This window comes from Oryctolagus cuniculus, chromosome 1, assembly GCF_964237555.1.
Source record: "Oryctolagus cuniculus chromosome 1, mOryCun1.1, whole genome shotgun sequence".
In the NCBI taxonomy this organism is placed as follows: Eukaryota; Metazoa; Chordata; class Mammalia; order Lagomorpha; family Leporidae; genus Oryctolagus; species Oryctolagus cuniculus.
In genome coordinates this window covers 208,711,388-208,717,387 of record NC_091432.1, presented here as the reverse complement: position 1 = coordinate 208,717,387, position 6,000 = coordinate 208,711,388, and the positions used below count along the sequence as shown (strand labels likewise).

The 6,000-nt window shown below is 46.1% G+C and overlaps 1 protein-coding gene across 4 annotated transcripts in view; it reads left to right on the top strand.

The window, feature by feature from the left end:
- The window catches only part of ABCA1 (ATP binding cassette subfamily A member 1), a 138,221-nt gene that overhangs the window by 48,709 nt on the left and 83,512 nt on the right, over positions 1-6,000 (top strand). The window lies entirely within an intron of this gene.

Sequence of the window (6,000 nt, the reverse complement as noted above, 5' to 3'; positions counted from 1 at the left end):
GTGCTGTGTCAATGCTTATTTCGCATCTCTGTGTTTTGCTCAGTGTGGCCCCTTCCCTGCCCTGCAGCTGTTTTTTGAATTCCTCCCGTCTGTGTTTGCTTGTTGTACAACATAAAGCCAGGTCTCAGCCTAGAGGGAAATGCTTCTTCCTAGTAGAAATAAGTTAGCGGTTTGCTGATTTTTGAATATCCCTTGTTGAAGGTTTGGGAATGTCAGTGTAGAACCCAACTTGGGGAGCTGTGTTTATCTGACCGACCACCTACTCATGGCGTGATGGACTTTGCCTTCTTTCCTGTGTCTCTCAGGGTTGGGCAAATCCTTGGAATGGGTCTGGAGTTCAGATCCTCCTTCACCTTCTCTGCCACACACACTGCTACCCAAGGTGGAGACCTACCTCTCGCAGGGTAGCTATGTTTGTTGGGTGTTGATAGCTCTGACTGTCAGAAAATATTCACTACCGTGTTATGCCTTCTGGACAATGAGTCCAGTTCTCTTCCCTTTGAAATATTTGAAGACAGCTCTTCTATTTTTTTCTCTCTCTTTGCTAGGTCTTTGATTTTTCTAGGTGAAATGTCCCTCATTTCCTGTTACAGAATGTTTTTCCTTCCAATTTCTCTATTACTGTGTGTTTCAGTCTATCTGTGTCTTCTTGGCTTTTACCAGAAATTACAAAAATATTCTACCATGGAGGAGAAAGGGACTTTTGCCTCCCCTACTCTGAGTGCTATGTTTCTGTTAATGCAATCTCAGATTGCAGTAAGCTTTTTGGCATTCATGTCACCCTGTTGACTCATATTCCATGTGCAGTCAACCAAATTGCAGTCTTTTAAATACACAGAATTGCAAATTACTTGTTCTCCTTTTCTTAATTGTCCTGTTGGCTTTTTGAACCCAAAGGGAAAATATCTGTCTCTTTTCTATTTTACATTTTCAGATTTCCTGCACCATCTCATCCTACCAAAACCCAATTAGACTATAATATTGCTGTGGATTGTATCTGTGGCTTCTTGTTGTTTCCTGTTGTCTAGGAATTGGATAAATAACTCTTTGTTCTCATCTGAGTGATAACTGCAGGACCAAGTCTTGAGACTTGGGCCAGCCCCTGGAGACTGACAAGCCCTTTTGGGTGCTATCACTCAGGTTCCTACATATCTACCAGCCTTCAGACTCTTGCTTCTGTGGCCCACTTGGAGGATTTATCTTCTTTCTTCAGCTTGCGTCTGTTAATTCCACTGGGCTATCCACAAATGAGTTCTGGGTATGGGGTTTTTACTAAAATATTAATTTTTAAAAAAGATTTATTTTTTGAGAGTTACACACACACACACACACACACAGAGAGAGAGAGAGAGAGAGAGAGAGAGAGAAAGAGAGAAAGAGAGAGTGAGATTTTCCACCCACTGGTTCACTCCCCAAATGGCCTCAATGGCTGGAGCTGGGCTGATCCGAAGCCAGGAGTCAGAAGCTTCCCCTACGTCTCCCACATGGATGTCAGTTCCCAAATACTTGGGCCATCCTCTGTTGCCTTCCCAGGTGCATTAGCAGGGAGTTGGATATTGGAAATGTAACAGCCAGGACTCAAACCAGTGCCCATATGGGATGCAGGTACCACAGGTGGCAGCTTTACCTGTGATGCCATAGCACCGAGCCCTAAAATACTCACTATGATTTCCTGGACTAGAACATCACTTTATTTCCTTCAGAGTTTTAGAGACTTTTAGAGGTCATTCAGATCACTTATAGATAAATGTGTTGATGGACTCAATCAATGTTTATTGAATGCCTCATATGCACCAATCACTGTTGTAAATGCTGAGACCCAGGGGTTTATAAAACAAATATGGCCCCTGTCTATATGGACCATCTAGGGAAGAATTCGATCCAGAAAGGGGAAGTGACTTTCTCAAGTTTGCACAGCCGTGGGCTGGATGTTCTAGAAATGGAGCACTGCTCAGCCTCCGTTGCTTGTGCAGCTCTCTTTCTACAGTGCTTTCTTGTGCTGTTTAAACAACCTCCCACCTCAGAGGGCCTCCAGTGGTAAGAACTTAGTTGTAGACAAATCTCCTAGTTATCCTCAAAATCATTCAAATGAGAAGTCTGAGAAGGAAGCCTTACAAAGCTGCCTTATTCAGTTTTCTCATCACTGGAACATTTTGGATATTTTATTATTTTCTTCATTAACCAGAGTGCAATCACACAGATTGAGTGGTGGCTAAACTAATGTTTGAGAATCAGCATGAAGAGCATTCATTCCTCTCAAATCCCTATCGTGATTGCAACAAAAAGAAATTCAAAATTTGCACAATTCTCAGGAACCCTAAGAAAGGTGACATCTCAGGCTCTGTCTCTGTAGATGCAGACTGGCAAAGACGAGTGCTCCTCGGGGTTAGTTTTGCGTGCTAGCTGGGTTGATTTCAGACAGCACAGGAATGGCAACTGTACTTGTTTACTTATGTAGTATTTATTGGAGTGGCAGAGGAAGAGAGAGACAGAGACAGAAACAGACAGAGAGCTCCTATTCATATACTCCCCAGATGAGGCTGGGCTGGGCCAAGGCTAGAAACCAGGAATTCAATCCAGGTCTCCCATGTGGGTGACAGGAAACCAACCAGGTGCACAGTGGCAGAAACCTGGAATCCGGAATGGCACTAGGATTTGAATCCAGACACTCTGATATGGGATGTGGGCATCCCAAGCACTGTCTTAACCGTGAGACCAAAAGACTGCTCCAAAGATGACAACTTTGAATTCTCGCCTGTATCAAATTGCCATTTCATGGCTATGATGGCTTACGAGGATGTTGAATAGTTAAAAGAAATAATTAAATTAACTTCAAGGAAACAACCTTTTCTATGGATATGGTAAAACTTGTTGAGGATACTTTGTAAATAATTAAAGATTGGAAAACGCTGACATAAGAGAAGAAGCTTTGGACTTTGTGTTAAGATTCATTTAGGGAACAAATTTGGACTCTATCCTTCATTCAGTGTGAACCTTGGTTCAGTTTTGATTTTTTTCCTGACCCTCAGTTTACCTCAAATACAGAGATTACCTGCACCGAGGGTCATGGAGCAGTCAATTTGCTGATGTCTGTGGATGACTGACAGTGAGCTCAGCGCTTGTAGTTTACACATGGTCAGTGGAGTGGCTGTCCTTCCACCTCTGATCCTGGCTGACTGTTGGCCTTTGCCAATGTGTTCACCCTTTTGGTCCTCAATTTTCCTTTCCTCAAAATGGGGACTTCAGTGAAACAATCTGAAAATACTTTGTTTTGGCAAGTCTGTCAGTCCTGGCGTGGTGAATCTCTTGGGAGCCACAGGTAGTGTGGGCTGTCCACCAGGCTGTGGTCCTTGTAAGCAGGACTGGCTGTCCCAAGCATCTGCACAGGGTAGGGACGTGGTAAGTATTGAGTGAGACTTTGTGGATTAAGGGTGAAAGAACATAACATAGCTGCCCTTTTCCACACAGTCTTGTAAGGGTCAGTGTACATGCTTTGAAAATTTAAAAAATCCCAGCATTTGTAATTTGTAGAGTTGATTCCCTAATATAAACATAGAGTAAAAGGGCTCAAAATTAACAATCATGACAAAATCTCTTAAGACAGTTTGGCTTGCTTTCTTCCACAAGGTTTACCTTCTAGGACTTCACTGGGCCGGTTGCCATGAACCCAGTGGCCTAAAATGTTTTTACTGGGAAGCTAAAAAAATTTCCTATTGGGAACAGGCACTTGGCCTAGTGGTTCAGACACCCGCCTCCCACATCAGGGTGCCTGGGTTGGATTCCCAGCTCTGTCTTTCAACTCCATCTTCCTGCTAATTAATGCAGACCCTGGAGGACAGTGGTGATGGCTCAGGTCATTGGATTTCTGCTACTAATGTGGGTGCCCTGGCTTGAGTTCCCAACTTCCATGGTCTGCTCAGCCCAGCTCTGGCTGTTGGGACATTTTGGAAGTGAAATCAGCAGTTGGGAGCTCTGTCTGTCTCTTTCTGTCTGTCTCTCTGTCTCAAACAACAAAAGAATCTCCTGGTATGGCCCCCTTCCAAGGCAATCTAAGAGATTTTACAGTGTGTCTACGCAAAAGCAGGACTTTAAGAAATATATATTTAAAGGGTACCCTCCAAACTGTGTCAGCTGCAGTCCTCACAGACTTGCAGGTGCTCCTGCCAGGGCACTGGGGAGGCAGGGAGAACTGCCTCCACCCTGAGCCTCCTCCCTCACCCTGCCCTTCTGCCTCACTCACCACGCTAAGCCATCTGCCTCTCTGGGCTCCCTCTTTGGTGGGCATTTTCATGTGTGGGGAAACCTAGAGCCTCTTTGATGGGTCAGTGCTGCTCAGAATTAGGGCTCAGCTGGAGAGGGAAGTGGCCTGCCGTTTTCGTTGCTTATTCATTGAAAGTTATCCCTTTGCTGTCTTTGCTGCTTGTTTCCTTTCTCAGCCACTTAAAACACAGTTCTTAGCCGTACCTAGTGGGATCATTGCTCCCCCGTGAGCATTTCTGCTGAGATATGCACTTTGTCCAGGGCCTGCTCCTCTCCCAAATCCTGCAGTATTGACTCTGTTTCAACTGCAGGTGGCACTGTGGACACAGGCCCCTCTTAAGCAGTTGCCTCTGTAGAAGTGGTCAGAACTTCCTGCTTGGCTGGAGTTGGGGAATGTGTGTGCCGGGGCTGAGGTTTCTTCCCTTCCTGGGGTGAGCCATCTGCACAGTCCCTCTAAGAATTCCCTGGCTCCCACTCTGTCCCATGTTTCCACAGGTAGCTGGGCGCTTGTTCACTGCTGCATTCCCCGTGGCTGCTCTGTCAGCCTCACCGTTACCTCTGCTGGTCTGAGGATACTTCTTCAACCTGTGTGTGTGTGTGTGTGTGTGTGTGTGTCTGTGTGTGTGTTTTGGAAGTGCATCTTTTTCAACTGTTGCATGACCACATGGGATCTGTGGTATGGCTGGATGCCAAAAAGCCAGCCTCCTCTGTGCATGGGACTCAGCCAGGACCTGAGCTGTCCGGGTCTCTGGCTGTGTTCCAAGTTACAACCACACTGATGCCTCTCAAGTGCAGAAGCCCAGTGGGTACTGTGTGGGATGGTAGGAGGTCATTTTCTAGACTTATTGGATTCGGCCACAGGGGCAAGTGGGACAGCTTGAGAGATGGCTTTCTTGCAGTAGCAGGGGTCGGCAAGCAACATGTTTCTAGGGGTGCATGTATTCCATGAGCCAAGGGAATGGCTCTCTCCGTGAGAATTGTGCTTTATGTAGTATTGAGTTGGGCAGTGCACAACCTCTATGGCTCTTTGCCTTGGTCTGGAGTGCTTATCTTAGCTTCCCCTGGTGAGGACTAGGGTGACAACTGGCCTCTCAGAGTGCTTGATTCGGGAACTTCTGCAGGTCTTCTCTCCAGGATGCAGATTCCTCTGAATAGCGTGAGAACTTCGGCAGGAAAGAACAAGGAAGAACTTCGGACATTTTGTCACTGGGCCGGAAATGTCCCTTTGGCGGACAATCTACATCATTGAGGTCAGAGGTTGGAAAGGGAAGGGCCTGGAAGAGAGATCCAGGAAAGTGCTGCATGATCCCCACCATCCTGACTCAGGCCTTGAACTCCTATCCCTGCAGCTCTGTGTTTGCATCCAGTCGATGGTGTGGGTGCCATTTCCCACACATTCAGGGTACAAATCTGGTTTTCTGGGCCTTTCTAATGTGACTCAGGCTAGGATTTCGGTGAATTAGGCCTGAGGCTTGTGCAGGACGTTACTTGGGGGAAGTTACTAGGGGGAAGGGACTGTGCCTTTTTAGGTCTTATGAGATTTACTGGTAGCACTAAGAACTCACAGCAGGAACCTCTTTTTTTTTCCCCCCAAAAGAAACCTTTTATTTCAAGAATACAGAGTTCATGCATTTCATAAGTACAACTTTAGGAATATAGTGATTCTTCCCATCATACCCGCCCTCCCACTCACACTCTCACCCCATGCCTCCTCCCTCTCCCAATCCCAGTCCTATTCTC